The sequence below is a fragment of the Pan troglodytes genome, chromosome 20 (assembly GCF_028858775.2).
Source record: "Pan troglodytes isolate AG18354 chromosome 20, NHGRI_mPanTro3-v2.0_pri, whole genome shotgun sequence".
NCBI lineage: Eukaryota > Metazoa > Chordata > Mammalia > Primates > Hominidae > Pan > Pan troglodytes.
In genome coordinates this window covers 46,895,677-46,917,712 of record NC_072418.2, presented here as the reverse complement: position 1 = coordinate 46,917,712, position 22,036 = coordinate 46,895,677, and the positions used below count along the sequence as shown (strand labels likewise).

The 22,036-nt window shown below is 39.4% G+C and overlaps 1 protein-coding gene across 7 annotated transcripts in view; it reads right to left on the bottom strand.

Annotated features, from left to right (window-relative positions):
* Positions 1 to 6,706, bottom strand: part of ZNF230 (zinc finger protein 230) — a 61,781-nt gene extending 55,075 nt beyond the window's left edge. For 3 of the 7 annotated variants that reach the window (XM_054674106.2, XM_024351432.3, XM_063801845.1), the window contains exon 1: positions 6,505 to 6,692. The gene's annotated coding sequence lies outside the window, so the exon portion shown is untranslated. Of the gene's footprint in view, positions 1 to 6,494 lie in introns of all 7 variants that reach the window. The other 4 variants (XM_063801841.1, XM_063801846.1, XM_063801844.1 and 1 more) reach the window with 3 other exon arrangements.
* Positions 6,707 to 22,036: the final 15,330 nt, after the last annotated feature.

Genomic DNA, 22,036 nt, shown 5'->3' with positions numbered 1-22,036 from the left:
TAAAAAGAGGCATGTGGAGTTGGACCTCAGTTATGTAAACATCCAGATGGATTTTAACCTGTTTAACTGGGCCAAATTGTAAAACCAGCTGCATTTGATTGGAATTGTTTATACATGGCCTGATCGCGAACCTCTTGGGGAAACAGCTATGCTGAACTAGATTGATCATCAACCAAAGACATCCTAAGTTGCTAACCAACTGACATCAATCATGGACTGTACTAATACCTTCCAGATATGTAAACTTACAGTAAACATTTATAAGCCCCTGCCCAACCTTGCCTGGATAGAACAGGAAATGATTTAGCTGACTGCTAGATCTGTACTTCTTGATTGCAATTCACAAGACCCCACTTAAAACATCTTTTCTTTTGTTTGTGGCTCAGTATTGATTTTATTTATTAGTTGACACCTTAACTCTTGCAAAACTGAACAACAGTCCTAGAAGCCTTATCAGATTTGCTGTCTCAGCTTCCCTTTAAAGATATTAAGATGTTAATAAAAACATTAGGTTAATTAGCAAGAGGAAAAAGACAGAGGGCAGAGTGAAAGGACTCATCCCAGAAAGCTAGAAATTTTTTAAAGGTCATTTAAAAAACAATGATAAAGGCGAAACTAAGAAGAAAGAGAGAGAGTCATGGGACTCATTCCAACAGGGTGAAAATCTTTAGATCATTATGTTAAATTAAGTTTAGCCTAAAGCTGCTTTCTTACATACTTTAAATTAGGTATAAAGGTTTCTCCAGGCGGGTTGTGGTGGCTCATGCCTGTAATACCAGCACTTTGAGAGGCCAAGGTGGGTGGGTCACCTGAGGTCAGGAGTTCAAGACCAGCCTGGCCAACATGGTAAAACCCTGTCTCTACTAAAAATTAGCCAGGCGTGGTGGTGTGTGCCTGTAATCCCAGCTACTTGGAAGGCTGAGGCAGGAGAATCACTTGAACCCAGGAGGCAGAGGTTGCAGTGAGCCAAGATTGCTCCACTACGCTCCAGCCTGGGCGACAGAGCAGGACTCCATCTCAAAAAAAATAAAAAATAAAAATAAAAATAAGAAAAGGTTTATCCATATATAGTGAACTGTAACCTAACTGGAAGTGTAAACAGACTGTAACCTACTCTTGTGCCAGTCACTGAGTTTTGACCAATCAAAGGGAGCCAACTGTTCAAACAGGGATCAAATAAGGCAAAAGCTGAGCTGTAACCAAACTGGCTGTTTCTGTTCCTCACTTCCACTTTTTGAATGTCACATTCCTTTTTCTGTTTACAAATCTTCTTCAACCACATGGTAGCAGTGAAGCTTCTCTGAATCTATTCTAGCTCAGGGGCTGCCTGATTTGCAAATTGTTTTTTGCTCAATTAAATTGTTTGACTTATTTAAGATTTTTTACTTTTAACAGTTTTATTAAGAAATGGAAAAAATAAAATGGAAATTGATGAGGCTAAAACAAAAGTCTGAACACAATAATATTGAAAATTTGGTGGACCAAAGGGATCCTCTGCTGATCCCCCAATATTAAAGGGTTTCAAATAAGTTTGTTGTATTTACTCCAGTTTGGAGAAATTTTAAAAGGCTGAAGGCAAAGATTATGATGAGAAACCCCATTTGGAATTGCTTGGGGGCAGTAGTCAAATAGATTAGTCAAGATAAAGATTGACAAAAGAGCCAGGGTCCTTTGGCTCAATCCCCTCCTGCTGACTCTCAGTGTTTCGCATAAGAGAGGATAAAATGGCTGGGGGGAGTGTTGGGGTGGGCAAGTGGTGGAAAAGTTCCTGGGACCAGAACATAAAAATGTAAGGGTTGATAGGATTATGAAAGTTGGACTATTAAACAGACTTTATATTAAGAAGTTGTATCTTCTTTACCTAAATGTTTTATGGGAATGGACATTGTATCTGACTAGGGAACGTTTCTCCTGACTAGCATTATAAAACAGAAGGCATATAAATCTACCCTTCAAGCAATATTAGTTGGACATGCTAAATGGGAACCAGTAAGATTGCCTGAGTCCGCACAGTGTAGAATAGAATCTGAAGTGCTGGTATGGACAAATTCTGTTTTGATAGCTCCATGTGGAATGTAGGCTGGGGCTTAGGACAGAAGCCTGTGAGTGCCTTCTAGTGACAATTACTGAGACTTTGGACTAGAGAATTTTGACTTGAAGAGTATTTACTACCCTGCTATGGGGCATTAACTGAGGCTAGCCCTATGACTGAAAGACATTAAAAATCTTGACACCTGAAATACCTATGCTCTCTTAGGTAATGTTAGGAAAACATTCTAATGGGGATGGCAGTGCCCAGAAGAGTTCCATAATAAAATGGAAATAGTTTATACAGAGTCATGCTACCTGGAGACTGACTCTGGAACTGTGTGAGAAGCTATAAACAACTCTCAACTGACCAGCAAAGAGCTGCTCATTTTGTGAATGGCAGTTCCAAAGTGAATGAACATATGATTTGGAAGGATGCTACCCTGATCAAAGAAGGTAAAAACATATCAGCTCAATGCACTGAATTACACGCTGTTTTCCTAGCATTGATGAAAAACTGAATGGTGGTAGAAACCCACTTTGGGATCTTTACTGACTCATGGGCAGTGGCAAATGGCCTGGCCATACACTCAGGCAGAAGAGCAGTGGAGATCTGGTCTATTAAAGGGGATGCCCATGTGAGGCATGAACTTACAGAAATTTGAAGTAGGGGGTGTGCATTAAAGTAGGACCTGTTGATGCTCATTGGCAGAGCCCCCTTCAGGTTTTGAATCAACAAGCAGATATCCCCATGTGCTCCCTTGCAGTGGCTGCCTGGGTCCGTGAAATTAGTGGATATGGGAGTAGTGCAGCAGTGCAAAGATGGGCTAAATCGAGACATGTTCTTGCACCCTCTGAGGCACAAAATGCAGATGAAAACTGTTCTGTTTGTCAGCAAAAATGACACAGTGAAGATGGCTGTGAAACAGATTCCCTGGTGGGAAGGACCTGAGTGTAGCTGGCAAGTGAGACTGATGCTGGTAGCCCTGGGAGGCTACAGATGGGTCTTGACAGCAGTAGACACTGATTCTTGACCGGGTTTTGCTTATATGGTGGAAGATCCAAATGTTCAGAGTGTTATTAAAAAAAAGAAGAAAGAAGACCAAGAAACACACTAGATATATAGCCCACAATGTCCAGCAATGAATAGAGAGCGATCCTCCTCAGAGTAATAGTTTGATAGGGAAGTGGAACAGGCAATTAAAACATTGATTGTCTAAAACAAAGAGATAAAAGCATCAGGGCTGGCTTACACACCTTCGCAAGTGTGTGCTCATACTCAATGTCAGTGGGATAGCAATTTCTCTATTTTTCTGGTTGATCTGGGGAAGACCTGGTGGGAAAGGAGGCTGGGATGACTATGCAATTCTTGCCAAGGGAGGAGAACACCAGTATAATGATTATACTTTTTTTTTTCCTTCTTCCCCATATTACCTCAATTTTTTTCCCCATACCTGATGTAGTGGTCACAGGATCAGGGCTACAGCTACAAGTGTTGGAAGCAGGGATGATTCCTAAGCAAGAAACCATAACTAAATTTCTAAAACTTGTGTCAGAATTCCTGAGGGCCCGATGGGGATGGGTTGTGCCTTCACCCCATCTGGCAAAATTGGGCTAACAGTGAATATAACTGTATTTCCTGATGGTAAAAACAGTTCACTATTCTGCACCTAAGTAACCTTACCCTATCTGAATGGAGGTGAACTGAGGGGGAAGCATTTGCTAGACCAGTATTGCTGTCTGCAGTCTAGACCGGCACAGTGGTGATTCTAATGTCCCTTCCAAAGGTGAAAAAGTTTGTGTATTAATGGAAAGAAGGAGAAACGGTAGCTGAGGGTAAAGGAATGAATAAATGAGTTATGAATTGAGAGAACTCCAGTAGTATATTAATACCTTAAGATGACACTGTCTCTTAGCTCAATTATACCAGATGCCTGAAATGGTGAAGCTATATGTTTTGCTAAGACCACTCCTACTTTTAGAGCCTTATATCAAATGGAAGCCAGCAAACCTGAGTGGCTTCACCCACTGGACTGGACTTATTAATGTGACTAAATGGGATTCTGATAATGTGGTGGTATCTTTTGAGTTGCATATCCTTTTTTTTTTTTTTTTTTTTTTTGAGACGGAGTCTCACTCTGTCTCGCCCAGGCTGGAGTACAGTGGGGCAATCTTTGCTCACTGCAGCCTTTGCCTCCCAGGTTCAGGTGTTTCTCCTGTCTCAGCCTCCCGAGTAGCTGGGACTACAGGCATGTGCCACCATACCTGGCTAATTTTCTATTTTTTGTAGAGATAGGGTTTCCCCATGTTGGCCAGGCTGGTCTCGAACTCCTGACCTCAGGTGATCCACCCACCTCAGCCTCCCAAAAGTGCTGGGATTACAGGTGTGAGCCACCACGCCTGGCTGAGTTGTAAATCCTTTTTATGTAAGAGGATCTGGGTTCAAAGATGGGTATGTACGGTGATAACCTAAATGCATATTTGGTCACTAACATGTCTCCGGGCATACAACTAAAATCCTTAGAATCTCCAAATTGGTCTTTTGTATACTCATGAATTGAGTGATGGCTGGCAACCCCTAGGTAGTTTCAGGATGTGGCTGGTCACCTGAAAGACCAACGTATGGTTAGAGAGTAAAGGCATGGGACTTTCAGCCCCACTCCCCAACCTCTGGGAAGGGAGAAGGGCTAAAGGTTAAGCTGATCACCAGTGGCCAATGGTTTAATCAATCGTGTCTATGCAATGAAGTTTCCATAAAAAACCAAGAGGACTGGATTCTGAGAGCTTCTGGATTGCTGAATGCATGGAGGTTCCTGGAGAGTGGCATACCCAGGAAGGTATGGAAGCTCTGCATCCCTTCCCACATGCCTTGCCCTATGCATCTCTTCACCTGTAGCTTTTGTAATATCCTTTGTAATAAGGCAATAAACATTAAAAAAAAAAAAAAAAGCTTAATGGCTGGGCACAGTGGCTCACACCTGTAATCCCTGCACTTTGGGAGGCTGAGGTGGGCAGATCACCTAAGGTCAGGAGTTCGAGACTAGCCTGGCCAACACGGTGAAAACTCGTCTTTACTAAAAGATGGGGTGGTGTGTGCCTATAATCCCAGCTACTTGGGAGGCTAAGGGAGGAAAATCGCTTGAATCCGGGAAGTGGAGGTTGCAGTGAGCTGAGGTCATGCCACTGCACTCCATCCTGGGCAGGAGAGTGAAACTCTGTCTCAGAAAATTTTAAAATGAATTAAATAAATAAATAAAAATAAGCTTAATGGTTACTATCTTTATATCCTGCATTCAGAGGTAATTAAGCTTTTTTTCTTGTCGTATTTCTGCAATTTCTGAATGCTCCATAATGATATGGTTCTATAAGAATACAAAATATGTGTAATAAATGAAAAAAAAATAGTTGATAAAGTTTTAAAAGACTCCTAGAGAGGTCCAAGCCCATGAGCCTTGCTCTCAAGGTCCCTCCAATCAAGTCCTAACTTGCTTTCCCCACCTGATTCCAGCTAGTTCCTCTGCCTCAGTGAGAATATATCCCAGAAATTATCAGCTTGGGCTCTGACCTGGACCGCAAAGGTTCCAACCCCGGCTCCACTTCTTATTACTTGGGCAACTATGGGCAAATAACTCCTGCTCCCTTTGTCTCACTCTCATCTTTAATAGACGAAATGGCAGTACCTCTCCACAGAGCTACCATGTGGTGTACGTGAATTTCTTTGTATAAAGCCCTTAGAATTGAAGATAGCAATTAAGACTTTCTTATCAATGCCCATGCCCGATTACAGCATCCTACAATAGATGTGAACGTTACTGTAAAAGAAAAATGACAAGTCACACTCGCGTGGAGCTTTGTTGTCAGTAGTCAAGGAGTCACTCCGTCTACCTCCAAGCAATCCTTTTAGAGAAGTCAGGATGCGGAAACAATGCTACGAAATACCATGGTTGTGTCACCACTCTTGACAAAACGGTCAAGACCCTCCCCTCCTTCTGTGGAAATTGGAGATATCCCTCCTTTTCCTAAATAAGAGGTCAAAGACTGTCCAGAATTTTCCAGCGTTCTGCAGGGATCAAAGAGAAGAGCCAGCTGGAGCTCTGACACCAGCCCAGGGACCTGACCATTTCTCAGGAAATTAACAAGAGATCGCCATTCACTATAACAAAAACTGTTTTAAGACTCTTTTATATTACCTCTTTCAATTCCCAAGACAATTCTATTAGGAAGGTCTTAATATCCCCCATTTAAAGAAAAGCAAAAAGAGTCCCAGGGAGATTAAGTAACACCCCAACGTTGTACCGGGGGATTCAGCCCCGCGCCAGTAGTGGAGGGATGCGGATTGGGCGAGCTGAGAGCCCCAGAAACCCCCAAATAGGGCGAAACGTGACAGGACCGAGTCCCTCGGGATGCTAGGACAGCCCTAAACGCAAGAAGGCTCTGCCGCGGGGATCGCAAACCGCCGCCCTCACCCTTCCAAACCTTTGCTTTCCGACGGTGCTTCCTTTCCTCTAAATCTATCGCTAGCTCGTTGAGGGTTCCGAGAGTAGGTCCAGGAAATTCAGAAGGGCCTGCGAGACGCAGAACAGCTCAAACTATCACAGAATAAAGGGTAACTCCCGCAGCCGTAACTCCCGCAGCCGTAGCTCCCGCGACTCCACAGAGCGTCTGGACTACATTTCCCAGAATTCCCCGGATCCGCCGGCCTGACCGGAAGTGCCCGCAACCCCACCGACCGTTGGGACACTTCCCAGAATGCCCAAGGTGTAAACGTTCACAGTTTTACCCTCCAGGGGGAAGTGTTGCAACTACACATAGCTTCTTGACCACACTTCTTCCAAGTCCCCGGAGAAGGGAATCCCCCATCCGAAACGCCTATGTGGTAATATGGACTCCTGCACTGAGTGTCGTCCTTACCTTTCTCTTGAGTCTTCAAGCAAAAATATTACATAAACAATGATTTCCTGATTGAAATATCCCCAATTATTACAGAAGTATTACTGGAGAGTGAACAAAGGTGGAGATAAAATCTTCAAGGAACTGACAAGAAATTACTGCTTGAGGATCAGTAGAGAACTGAAAAGAGGAAAATGTTTAGTATAACCTGATGATGTGAGGCTAAAACTGATAGTATGCTGATGTAATTTTAATTTACATTTCCTGTATTGTAAATGAAATAGAACATCTTTTCATATTTTCAAAGGCCATGATTATTATTATTATTATTATTATTATTATTGGTTAATTGTTCAAACCTTTTGCCTACTGTACTAATGGCTTTTTGGCCTTTTCCCTCATTATTCAAATATTGTTTATACATTTGTAAAATAATTCTTTTTTCTTGAAAATTTCTTTCTTTTTTTTTTTTTTTGTGGTGGAGTCTCGCTCTGTCACCCAGGCTGGAGTGCAGTGGCATGATCTCGGCTCACTGCAAACTCTGCCTCCTGGGTTCATACCATTCTCCTGCCTCAGCCTTCCAAGTAGCTGGGACTACAGGCACCTGCCACCACGCCAGGCTAATTTTTTGTATTTTTAGTAGAGACAGGTTTTCACCGTGTTAGCTAGGATGGTCTTGATCTCCTGACCCCGTGATCCACCCACTTCAGCCTCCCAAAGCGCTAGGATTACAGGCGTGAGCCACCGCGCCTGACCCAAAGTTTTCTTTTATTAGTTTCATAGATTGAGGTCTTAGATTTAAGTTTTTAATCCATTCTGATTTGCTTTTTTATGTGGTAAGAAATAGAGGTCTAGTTTCATTCTTCTGCATATGGATATCCAGTTTTCCCAGCATCATTTATTGAAGAGACTGTCTTTTCCTCATATGTGTTCTCAGCACATTTGTCAAAAATTAGTTATCCGTAGGTGTGTGGATTTGTTTCTGTGTTCTCTGTTCTGTTCCATTGGTCTCTGTGTCTGTTTTTATGCCAGTACTATGCTGTTTTGGTTATTATAGCTCTGTAGTATAATTTGAAGTCGGTTTTGTTCTTTTTGGTCAGGATAGCCTCAATTATTCTGGGTTTTTTTGTGGTTCCATATAAATTTGAGGCTTTTTAATTTCTCTGAAGAATGTCATTGGTATTTTTAACAGAGATTGCACTGAATCTGTAGATTGCTTGGGTAGTATGGATATTTTAACGTTACTGTTCTTCCAATCCATAAACATGGAACATTTTTCCATTTTTTGGTGTCCTCTTCAATTTTTTTGTCAGTGTTTTATAGTTTTTATTATAGACAACTTTAACTTTTTTGGTTAATTCCTAGGTATTTGACTTTATGTGTGGCTATTAAAAATGGCATTACTTTTGATTACTATTGATATAGAAAATGCAGTATATCCATACATTAAAATAGTATCAAAAACACCATGAGCAAAAAGAGAAAGCTGAAGAATCATGCCAGATTAATGGAGACAGGAGAAACGTGACAGTTAAAAACAATTCATAAAAGTGGGCTAAACTGGAGGCAAATCAATTACAAGGAATTTAAATTAAAAACAGAATAAATTTAAATATGGAGTGTAGGTTAAATAACATATGAACATGCACAGGGGACACACACAGACCTGCAGAAGCCAGTGCCTCATCCCCATGCTAACACCACCACCAGCACTACTACACATACAGTCACCAGTGGGGGGCCCCCCTGCCCCCTTGAGCCATGCTGCCTCCACCACTGCTGTAGGTGCTCACACAGAAGCAGGCTTCCCGGTACCCACTAGCAAGCTGCCACAGCTGATGAGCATGCACCCCACCATGCTGCCACTGCCACTACAGCTGGCATGTGAGAATGATGACAAATCCTGCTGCCACTGCACTAAAAAATGCTTTGGCACCATCCATTGTAGTGCAGTGACCAGCAGCCTGGGAACACCTTGGCCACCCCAGTGTAGTTCGTTCCCAACCTCGAGAATCCAGAGAACAAAGTCAGGGCCCGATATAAGCCCACCAGAGTTACAACATGCAGTCCAGGAGTTGAGAGCTGAGCATTGGCCCCCTAAAATCTTCCTTAAATGAAGCCAGTCAGCTGAACTCACCTTATACCACATCAAACCCTCAAGGATATCAAATAGAATAAAAGGAAAAAAAAAATCCAAAGGAAAGCAAGTTCAAAGATTGAAGAACATCACCCCATGAAGATGAGAAATAACCAGCTCAAGAACTCTTGTCAATTCAAAAAGCCAGAGTACCTTCTTTCTTCCAAATAACCATGCTAGCTCTTCAGGAAGGGTCTGAACAGAGCTGAGATGGCTGAAATGATGGAAATAGAATTTGGGATATGGATAGGAATGAAGATCATTGAGATGCAGGAGTACATTGAAACCCAATCCAAAGAAGCTAAGAATCACAATAAAATGATACAGGAGCTGACAGACAAAATAGCCACTACAGAAAAGAATGTGGCCAACCTGATAGAGCTGAAAAATATACTACAAGAATTTCATAGTGCAATCTCAAGTATTAATAGCAGAATAGACCAAGCTGAAGAAAAAAATCTTGGAGCTTGAAGACTGGCTTTCTGAAGTAAAACAGTCAGACAAAAATAGAGAAAAATTAATGAAAAGGAATGAACAAAACCTCCAAGAAATATGGGGTTATGTAAAGAGACCAAATCTACAACCCATTGGTGTCCCTGAAAGAGATGTGGAGAATCTTAGACCACATACTTCATGATATCACCCACGACAAATTCTCCACCTAGCTAGAGAGGTCAACATTTAAATTCAGGGAATGCAGAGAACCACTGGAAGATACTTCACAAGAAGATCACCCACAAGACACATAACCAAAAGATTCTCCAAGGTCGAAATGAAAGAAAAAAAATGTTAAAGGCAGCTAGAGAAAAAGGACAGGTTACCTACAAAGGGAAGCCCATCAAACTAACAGTGAACCTCAGCAGAAAGCTTACAAGCCAAAAGAGATGGGGAGTCAATATTCAGCATTCTTAAAGAAAACAAATTCCAAGCCAGGATTTCAAATCTGGCCAAACTAAGCTTCATAAGTGAAGGAGAAATAAGATCCTTTTCAGAAAAGCAAATGCTGAGGGAATTTGCTACCACCAGATCTGCCTTACAAGAGTTCCTGAAGGAAGCACAAAATATGGAAAGGAGATAATATTACCAGCCACTGCAAAAACACACAGAAGTGCACAGACCAGTGACACTATAAAGCAACCACACAAACAAGTCTGCATAATAACCAGCTAACATCATGATGACAGGATCAAATCCAAACATATCAATACTAACCTTGAATGTAATGGGCTAAATTCTCCAATTAAAAGGCACAGAGTGGCAATCTGGATAAAGAACCAAGACCCATTGGTATGCTGTCCTCAAGAGACCCATCTAACATGCAGTGACACCCACAGGATCAAAATAAAAGGATGAAGAGAAATCTACCAAGCAAATGGAAAACAGGAAAAAGTAGAGGTTGCAATCCTAATTTCAGACAAAACAGACTTTAAACCAAAAAAAAAAATCAAAAATGACAAAGAAAGGCATTACATAATGGTAAAGAGTTCAATTCAACAAGAAGACCTAACTATGCTAAACATATATGCACCCAACACAGGAGTACCCAGATTCATAAAGCAAGTTCTTAGAGACCTTCAAAGAGACTTAGGCTCCCACACAATAATAGTGGGAGACTACAACACCCTACTGACAGTATTACAAACTTTATTGAGGTAGAAAATTAACAAATATGTTCAGGACCTAAACTCAAAATTGGACCAAATGGATATAATAGACCTGTACAGAACTCTCCACCCCAAAACAAGAGAATATACATTCTTCTCATAGCCACGTGGCACATACTCTAAAATTAACCACACAATCAGACATATGACAATCCTCAGCAAATGCAAATTAATGGAACTCATACCAAACACACTCTTGGACCATCACACAGTAAAAATAGACATCAAGACTTTAAAAAATTGCTGAAAACCATGCAATTACATGAAAATTAACCTGCTCCTGAATGACTTTTGGGTAAATAATAAAGTTAAAGCAAAAATAAAGAAGTTCTTTGAAACTAATGAGAACAAACACACAACATACCAGAATCCCTGGGACACAGCTAAGGCAGTGTTAAGAGGGAAATTTATAGCACTAAACACCCACATCAAGAAGTTACAAAGATCTCAATTTGACAGCCTAAGGTCACAACTAAAAGAACTAAAGAACCAAACACAAACTAAACCCAAAGCTAGCAGAAGACAAAAATAACCAGAATCAGAGATGACTGAAGGAGACTGAGACACAAGAAATCATTCAAAATATCAACGAATCCAGGAGGTGGTTTTTTGAAAAAAAAAAAAAAAAAAAAAAAAAAGATTGTTAGCTGGGCTGATAAAGAAGAAAAGGGAGAAGATTCAAATAAACAGAATCAGAAATGACAAGGAGAATATTACCACTGACCTCACAGAAATACAAATAATCATCAGAGAATATTATGAATATTCTATGCATATAAAATAGAAAATCTAGAAGAAATGCATAAATTCCTGGACATATACATCCTCCCAAGACTGAACCAGGAAAAAACTGAATCCCTGAACAGACCAATAACAAGCTTCAAAATTGAATCAGTAATAAATAGCCTACCAAAATAAAAGCCCTGGACCAACAGATTCACAGCCAAAGATTCTATCAGATGCACAAAGAAGAGCTGGTAGCATTCCTACTGAAACTATTTCAAGAAACAGGAGGAGGGACTCTTCCCTAACTCATTGTATAAGACCAGCATCCTCCTGATACCACAACCTAGTAGAGACACAACAAAAAAGGAAAACTTCAGGCCAATACCCTTGATGACTATCAATGCAAAAATCCTCAACAAAATACTGGCAAACCAAATCTAGCAGCACATCAAAAAGCTTATCCATCAGAATCAAGCAGGATTTATTCCTGGGATGGAAGTTTGGTTCAACATACGCAAATCAATAAATGTGATTCATTAACATAACAGAACTAAAGACAAAAACCACAAAATTATCTCAATAGATGCAGAAAAGGCTTTTAATAAAATAACACTGCTTCAAGTTAAAAACTGTCAAACTAGCTATTGAAGAAACAAAATAATAAGAGCCACCTATGACAAACCCACAGTCAACATCATACCAAATGGGCAAATGCAGGAAGCATTCCTCTTGAAACAATTCTAAAAGAAACTCATCTTTCTGGCCAGAAAACTAGAAAGAGGGCCTCTGTGAGTCAGAAAGTATGGGGGAAACTCCCTTTCATCTCTTTTTTTTTTCCTGGCCCTTCCCAATGCCAGCACTGATGGTGGAACTGCACTAATATTAGTGCATATGGGCATGTAAAATCCTGAGTGAAAATGTATGTGTCTACATAGAGAAACTGAAAAAAAGAGGTCTCTGTTGTTCAAAATGTGGGGAGGGATAGTTATTATATACTTCTCTTTTCTTTCACCAGAGTAAGCCAAGGGTGACAGGGTGGGAGGCTAAAACTCTGAGAGAATCTCATCTTTTGGGTCAAAGGATCTTGGGAAGAAAGCACTTAGAATCCAGAGAGTGTGAGAGAAGATTCAGAAGACAGAGCTGGAGAAGGGGATACCTCAGTTTTGTGGATGAACTGACACAATTTAAAGGCTCATCACTAAGCTGCACATTCAAATAACACACCCAAAGGAACATAGAAAATACATTGAGAACTGAACTATGTTATAAACCATTGCTCAGAAATCAGCTAATCCCTGAGTGGCGCACTGAGTGGCATACCCAAACAGCACAGCAAAGTTTTTAGAACTAACACATAGAGAATATGAGACAAAACTTATGATATGAAATTAAGTACAGGTGCAGTGGCTCACGCCTGTAATCCCAGCACTTTGGGTGACTGACGTGGGCAGATCACTTTGAGATCAGGATTTGAGACCAGCCTGGCCAACATGGTGAAATCCCATCTCTACTAAAAATACAAAAATTAGCCAGGTGTGGTGGCATGTGCCTGTGATCCCACCTATTTGAGAGGCTGAGGCAGAAGAATTGCTTGAACCCAGGAGGCAGAGGCTGCAGTGAGCTGAGATCACGCCACTACACTCCAGCCTGGGTGACAAAGCAAGGCTCCATCTGAAAAAAAAAGGAAATTAACCTGGTTGGCTGCCTGCTAAAAAAAAAAAAAAAAACCTCAATGTTCTCTATAGATTTTAATAGGACCAGAATCTGGTAACATATTGAAAATGCTCAGGATACAATCCAAAATTACTTGACATGTAAAAAGAAAAACAGGTATATCTGACCAACTTCAAGAAAAAAACCATTCAAGAGATTCCAACCCCTGAATGTTCTAGATTTTTGCATTATCAGAGACTTTTAAAAGTTATTGTAATCATTCTCCATGAGGTATAGGTAAGCATTTGAAATAAATGGAAATATAAAAGTTGTCAGAAAACTAGAAACTATAAAAGCAAGCAAATGGAAATTTCAGAACTTCAAAATACAATAACTGAAATTTAAAATCAGTCAGTAGCAGAATGGAGATGACAAAGGCAACTCATTGAGCTTAAAAACTGAACAGTATAAAATATCGAATCTGGAGGAGAAAAAGCAAAAATAGAAAAACTGAATTGAGCCCTAAGGACATTTGGGACAACATTAAAAGATCTAACATTCCCATGATTGGAATTCCAGAAGAGGAGGAGAAAGGTATTGAAATAGGAAACTTTTCAAATAAATTATAGTAGAATACTTCACCAATTTAATAAAAGAAATACATCTGCAGATTGAAAAAAAACTCAGCAAAACCTAAATATGTTAAAAATGAAGAAAACCATACCCCAGCACATCATAATGAAACTATTAAAATATCAAAGATAAAGAAAAAAATGTTTGAAAGCGTTTAAAGAAAAATTATACATTGCAAATAGGGCAACAACATTTCAAATGAATGCAAATTTCTTATCAGAAACCCTGGATGTCAGAAGACAGTAAAACAGCATTTTAATGTGCTGAAAGTAAAGAATTGTCAATCCAGACACTATATTCAAGGAAAATATCCTCCAGAAATGAAAATAAAATAAGGACCTTCTCAGACAAAAGAAAACTAAGAGAATTCATCACTAGCAGATATACTTTAAAAGAAATGCTGAAGAGAAATAATATCAGAGGAAAGTTTCAGGAATGAAGGCAGAGAAACAGAAATAGTAAACTTGGTACATATAATACAATATTTCCCCCCCTTTTAAATTCTTTAAAATATATATGATAGTTGAATATAAAAAATTAAAGTATTGGTGGGATTTTTCAGAGCATGTAGATATAATACACACACTATAGCATAAAGAGGGGAGGATAAACAGATCTCAATAGTTGTAAGTTTTCCTTGTTTTATGTGAAGCCATAAACTATTGGCTCAAAATAGTCCACAATATGTTAGGTATGTATACATGGGTTTCTAAAGCAACACTAAATCAAACAAAACAAAAGATAAAACCAAAGTCATGTAGTTTAAAAATAACATGTACAGCCAGGGCAACAGAGTGAGACTCTGTCTCAAAAAAAGAAAAAAAAGTAAATAAAAATAGAGCATTAAAAAAATTCAAATAATCCAAAAGAAGAAAGAAAGGAGGTAACATAGGAACAAAAAGAGACAAACACAAAAATAATAAATTGGTAGGTATAAATCAAACCATATAAATAATTACATTAAATGTGAAGTGTCTAATTTAACTACATAAAGACAATGTTTGTCACATTATTTATTTTAAAAACGTGACCCGATCAGGCATGGTGGCTCACACCTGTAATCCCAGCACTTTGGGAGGCTGAGGCAGGCGGATCACGAGGCCTGGAGATCGAGACCATCCTGGCTAACGCGGTGAAACCCCGTCTCTACTAAAAATACAAAAAATTAGCCCGGCATGGTGGCGGGCGCCTGTAGTCCCAGCTACTCGGGAGACTGAGGCAGGAGAATGGCATGAACCCGGGAGGCAGAGCTTGCAGTGAGCGGAAATCGTGCCATTGCACTCCAGCCTGGGCGACAGAGCCAGACTCCGTCTCAAAAACAAATAAACAAAAAAACAACAACAACGAAAAAAAGTGACCCAACTATAAGCTATATATAAGAAACTCACTTTAAATATAATTATATAGAGAGACTGAAAATGGAGTGATGAAAAATATGTGCCATGAAAGCACTAATCAAAAGATTGCTGATACAACAAGTGTTGGCACAGATGTGGAGAAATCGGAAACTTTGTGCATTTCTGGTGGAAATGTAAAATGGTGTTGTCACTGTGGAAAGCCATATAGTAGTTCCTCAAAAAAAAACATAAAATTACCATTTGATATAACAGTTCCACTTCTGGGTGTATACACAGAATGATTGAAAGCAGACACTTGAACAGATATTTGTATAGCAATGTTCATAGCAGCATTATTCACAATATCTAGAAGGTGGCAACAACTCAAATGTTTGTGGATAAATGAATAAACAAAATGTAGTATATACATACAACAGAATATTATTCAGCCTTAAGGAATTAAATTCTGACACGTGATAACATGAATGAAGCTTAAAGACATTATGTTAAGTGAAAGAAGTCAGACATAAAAGGACAAATATTGTATGATTTCACTTATGCGAGGTACTTAGCATAGTCAAATACACAGAAACAGAAAGTAGAACAGCAATTACTCGGGGCTAGGGAGAGAGAGGATGTGAAGTTATTGTTTAATGGGTACTGAGCAAAAGTTGGAGATGGACAGTAGTGATAGTTGCACAACATTGTGAACATACTTAGCACTACTGTACTGTTCACTTAAACAGTTAAAACAGTAAACTTTATGCTATGCATATTTTACCACAATAAAAAGAAAAAATGTATGGCTGATGTGGTTACATTATTATCAGACAATTTAGACTTTAGGTCAATGAAAACTTCCAGGGATAAAGTGAAACATTACACAATTATAGAGGATCCATTCACTAACAAGACCTAACAATCCTAATTGTGTATGCACCTAAAAACAGAGCTCCAAGATACATAAAGCAAAAACTGATCGAACCTAAAAAACAAAATAGATAAATACACAATCAGAAATGAAAAATAAAAACCATTATTTATAATATTAGTAACATTGAAAATATGAAATAGTTCTACATAATTTTTATAGCTATTCTGCCCTCAAGGAGATGGGATATAATTCCCTATTTCCTCCATGTGGGCTACTCATAGTGACTTCCTTCCAAAGAGTACAATATGAGAAAAGGGGAAAAAGGGTGAGGAAACCTAACAAACACTACCTCAGCTACGTGATCAAGGTCAACATCAAGAGTGATAGGTTATATTGATCATGTACCCTTGAATGACATGATAAAAATGGCACTTTACTTCCCCAAAATCCATAACCTTAATTTGATTATGAGGAAAAAATCCAATTGAGGGATATTCTACAGGACACCCGACCAGCACTCCTCAAAACTGTCAAGGTCATCAAAAACAAGGAAAGTCTGAGAAACGATCACAACCAAGAGGAGCCTAGGGAGACATGATAAACTAAATATAACATGATATTCTGGATGGCATACTGGCACATAAGAAGGACATTAGTTTAAAACTAAATAAATCTCAACAAACCGTGGACTTTAGTTAATAATAATGTATCAATATTGGTTCATTAATTCTAGCAAATGTAACATACTAACATAAGAAGTTAATAACGGGAAATTGGGTATAGGATATATGGGAACTTCCTCTACTACCTGCTAAATTTTTCTGTAAATCTAAAGCTTTTAAGTATGAGGTTTATTTTAAAAACGACTATTTAAAGGTAAATCTGATCAAAGACATTCATGACATCTACATTGAAAGCTATAAAATATTGCCAAGAGAAATTAAAAGAGGCCTAAATGAATGGAGCAATATAGTATGACTAGGGATTGGAAGATACGATATTGTTAAGTCATCAATTCTTACCAAATTGATCTATAAATTGAATGCAGTCCCGATTAAAATTTCAGCAGGCTGGCCAGGTGTGGTGCCTCATGCCTGTAATCCCAGCACTATAGGAGTCCAAGAAGTATGGATCACTGGAGGCCAGGAGTTCAAGACTAGCCTGGCCAACATGGCAAAACCCCATCTCTACAAAAATTAGCTGGGTGTGGTGGTGCACACCTGTAGCCCCAGCTACTTGGGAGACTGAGGCAGAGAATCGCTTGAATTCAGGAGGTGGGGGTTACAGTGAGCTGAGATCATGCCACTGCACTCCAGCCTGGGTGACAGAGTGAGACTCTGTCTCAGGAAAAAAAAATCACATGCTTATTTGAGGAAATTGACAAGCTGATTGTTAAATTCATATGAAAATCCAAAGCATCTAGAATAGCCAAAATAACCTTGAAAAAAAAAAAAGTTGGAGAATGGATGTTGCCTGGCTTCTAGACTTTTTATAAAGCTGCAGCAATCAAAACAGCATAATATTGGCATCAAATTAGACATATAAATCAAAAGAACACTATAGGGAGTCCAGAAGTCAGAAATAAACCCACACACATATATGGTCAAATGATTTTGTACCAAAGGTCTCAAGTAATTTAAAGAAGGGAGGAGTCTTTTTAAAAAATAAATTGGAAAAAAAATGAATTGGAAACACCTATACAAATAGTAATTACTTGGATGACAGGCCTAAATATAAAAGCTAAAGCTTATAAAACTTCTAGAAGAAAACATAGGAGAAAAATCTTATCTTTGGAGTCAACAAAGATTTATTAGATATAATTTTTTTAAACTAACTATAAAAAAATTGATAAATTGGACTTCATAAAAATAAAAACCTGCTCTTCAAAAGATTTTGTTAGAGATAAAAATACATGCCCAGAGTGGAGGAAACTATTCTCACTACACATATCTGACAAAAGGTTTTTTAATCCAAAATATAAAAGAACTCTTAATTCATGAATAATAAGACAACTAACCCAGTTAAAAAAATGGGCTCAAGATTTAAGCAGACACTTAACAAAATACATAAATGGCCAAAAAGCACGTGAAAATGTGATGAATATTTGGTCACCTGTAAAATGCAAACAAAAACCACCGTAAGCACTACACACCCACAGAATGACTTAAAAAGTCTGACAACACCAAGTGTTGGTGAAGATTGGAGATGCTGGAATCTTCATACATTTTGATGGAAATATAAAAATTACAACGCTTTTGGAAAACAATTTGACAATTTCTGATAAAGTTAAGCCTATAAAAAAATTACAGAGTGGCACAAGGGAAGTTTTGAGTGTGATGGATATGTCCATTACCTTGATTGTGGCATGGTTTCTTAAGTGTGTACATATGTTAAGTCTCATCAAATTATATACTTTATGGGCAGTGTATTGCACATCATTTATGCTTTCATGATGCTATAAAATATAATGTAAGCCAGCACTTTCACTATTAGGAATCTAAACTACAGAAGTAAAAACATATGTTTACACAAATCGTTGTTGTGAAATGTCCGCATCGGCTTTGCTCACAGTAGCAAAAAACTGAAAGCATTCCAAATGTTTATAAAGAAATAAATGGATTAATAAGTTGTGATATATCCGTATCATTGAAGAGTACTCAACAGTAAGAACAAATAGTACAACCCGAATGAATTTTAAAAACATGCTGTGTCGGCTGGGTGCAGTGGCTCATGCCTGTAATCCCAGCACTTTGGGAGGCTGAGGCAGGCAGATCACGAGGTCAGGAGACTGAGACCATCCTACCTAACACGGTGAAACCCCGTCGCTACTAAAAATACAAAAAATTAGCCGGACGTGGTAGTGGGCGCCTGTAGTCCCAGCTACTCAGGCAGCTGAGGCAGGAGAATTGCGTGAACCCGGGAGGCGGAGCTTGCAGTGAGCCGAGATGGCGCCACTGCACTCCAGCCTGGGTGACAGAGCGAGACTCCAACTAAAAAAAAAAAATGCTGTGTCAAAAAAGCTTCACACATCAGAGTACATGTTATATGATTTCATTTGTATGAGATTCTTCCGCAGGAAAACAACTAATTTTTCATAACAGAAAGCAGATTAGTGCTTGGGGCTGGGGACATGATAGAACAATCATAGCAGGGCTAACGAGAACTTTTTGGGGTGTGATGCAAATATATGTATCTTGAGTACGGTGGCTTTACACAAGTGTACACGTTCATCGAATGTATTGAACTTTATACTTTAAAAGGGGTATGTTTTAATATAAATTATACTTAATAAAGTTGATTTTAAAATATTAGCAGTACCACTACCTCTAGTAGTAATAATGTTAAAAGAAATTGAGTTTGTAAAATGTCCAATGACATCCAAGGATTAAGTAAGGCTATTTTCTCAAATCTGAATTTGAGTAACATATTTAAATCTCATATAGACACACTTATAGGAGAAACATGTTCAGGGTAGTTGTCTTTAGATTTGCATTGTTTGGGAAAGGAGCAGCCTTTGCTCACAAGAGCACTAATAAAAGGCCACAAGTTTAGGATTATGAGAGAGACCCGAATTCTGCTAAGATGTAGGGATAAATAATTACCAATCATTATTCTGGAGGTCACAAATTTGCAACTTCCCCAATTATCCCTATAAATAACATCGCTATTGCAGAACCTAAGATTGGCCTTTTGCTATGTCTTTTCAGGCTTTTGCATTTTTGATGACCAGACGACCCCACCCAGACCCACAACTCTTGACTCTACCAGTCATGTGACATCCACCCAGAAGAGGTCCACACCCCATGATTGCATCCCCAACCAATTGCATCCCCAACCAATAAACACACCCATTCCCTAGCCCCCTGCCCACCAAACTTATCTTTTAAAAACCCCAGCCTCCAAATTTTCAGGGAGGCTGATTTCAGTAACAGTAAAACTTCTGTCAATGAAAAGACTCAAACTCTGTAAAATATTTGAAGAGATTATTCTGAGCCAAATGCAAGCGTCCATGGCCCAGGACACAGCCCTCAGAAGACCCTGAGAACATATGCCCAAGGTGGTCAGGCCACAGCTAGGCTTTAGACATTTCAGTGGGACATAAGACATCAAGCAATATATGCAAGACATACGTTGGTTTAGTCCAGAAAGGTGTGACAACTGGAAGCAGAGGGGGTTGGGAGTGGAGGGCAGGGTGGGGGGTAGGGGTATGTGAAGTGTGTGGGGCTTCCAGGTTATAGGCAGATTCAAAGATTTTCTGATTGGCAATTGGTTGAAAGAGTTTATCTAAAGTCCTGGAATCAATAGAAAGGAAATGTCTGGGTTAGGATAAGAGATTGTGGAGACCAAGGTTCTTATTATGCAGATGAAGCTTCCAGGTATCAGTCTTCAGAAATAAGAGATTGTAGATTTTTCTCATCAGACTTAAAAAGGTAGCCCAGGCACGGTGGCTCATGGCTGTAATCCCAGTATTTTGGGAGGCCGAGGCAGGCAGGTCACCTGAGGTTGGGAGTTCGAGACCAGCCTGACCAACATGGAGAAACCCTGGCTCTGTTAAAAATACAAAATTAGCCGGGCGTTGTGGTGCATGCCTGTAATCCCAGCTACTTGGGAGGCTGAAGCAGGAGAATCGCTTGAACCCAGGAGGCGGGGGTTGTGGTGAGCTGAGATTGCACAATTGCACTCCAGCCTGGATGACAAGAGCAAAACTCTTGAAAAAAAAAGAAAAAGTGTCAGACTCTTAGTTTATTCTCTCCTGGATCGGAAAAAATGGCCTGGAAAAAGGAAAGGAGATTCTCTACAGAATGTAGATTTTTCTCCACAAAGGACAACTTTGCAGGGCTATTTCATGATAGGGCAATGAAACATATTTGGGGTTGAAGCATTTTGATTTCCTTTCTTATCCGTCATGAGGTGTTATGACAGGTTGGAAAGTAAGTCACATTATATAGGGTTAAATTAAAACCCCTCTCATGAGACTTCATGGTTTGGAGGGCTTGCCTCCACAGACCCTTAGATAGGAATTTGAGTAAGAAAAGAAAAATCGGCAGAGTTCAATCTTCACCCTGGTCTCCCATTTAGCCAGCTCTACGTGTATTAAACTCTTTCTCTATTGCAATTCCTGTCTTGATAAATTGGCTCTATCTGGGCAGCAGGCAAGATGAGTCCATTGGGTGATTACATTTCTCTCTTCCTCTTATTAAAGTAGAGAGAGTACTTATCCGGATTTTGAAATGGCATTGATGCAGGGCAGTTTCTTGGCTTTGCTCAGGAAAGAATTCAACAGCAAGCCAGCAGTGGAAGAAAGCAGGTTTATCGAATCAACAGTGTTAAAGCTCAGTGACTGTTCCTTGCAGAACAAGACTAGCCCACAGGCAGTGTGCCCAGAGTAGCAGCATATGGGCTGTTGGCTGGGTATATTTATACCAACTTTTCATTACATGCAAATTAAGGGGTGAGTTACTCGGAAATCTCTAGAAAAGGGGTTGGTAACTTCCAGGTGTTGCCATGGCATTTATAAACCGTCATGGCGCTGGTGGGAGTGTCTTATACTGATAGGTAGCAAAGGGAACTTACAGGTTGCTTTCCATCACTTGCCGGTTTCAGCAGGTTTCTTATCTGATCTTGGAATCACGCCCTGCTGGTCTCCTGCCTCAGCCTAAATTAAACATTGTTCAGATGTTTACAGCTACTCCTATGTAGTCAACTTCCATTTTTTCTTCTTTATCCTTTCATAATAAAGTTGGAAAAATATTTAGTTTCTACCTAGGAGAAAAGTGAATAGTATAGCTTTCTGTATTTTTTGCACTTCATGTCTTAATCCCTCACTTCACCTCCCTCTCCTTACTGAATATTCATAGACACTTTGTCAAATCATAAGACACCTTTACAGATTCCTGATTCTGAGAGCAAGAAGTGATGTGATTCCTTAATCTGAACTGAATGTTTTCAAGATTTTATATAGGATAGAGCCTATTCAATACTATAATACTTTCTTCAGTATCCTGCGAATGAAAGAAAACTAAGCGCAAGAAAAGTGGAGAATTTTGCTGCTTTTGTTTCATGTCCTGCTGGATGATTGCATCTCCTTTTTTGA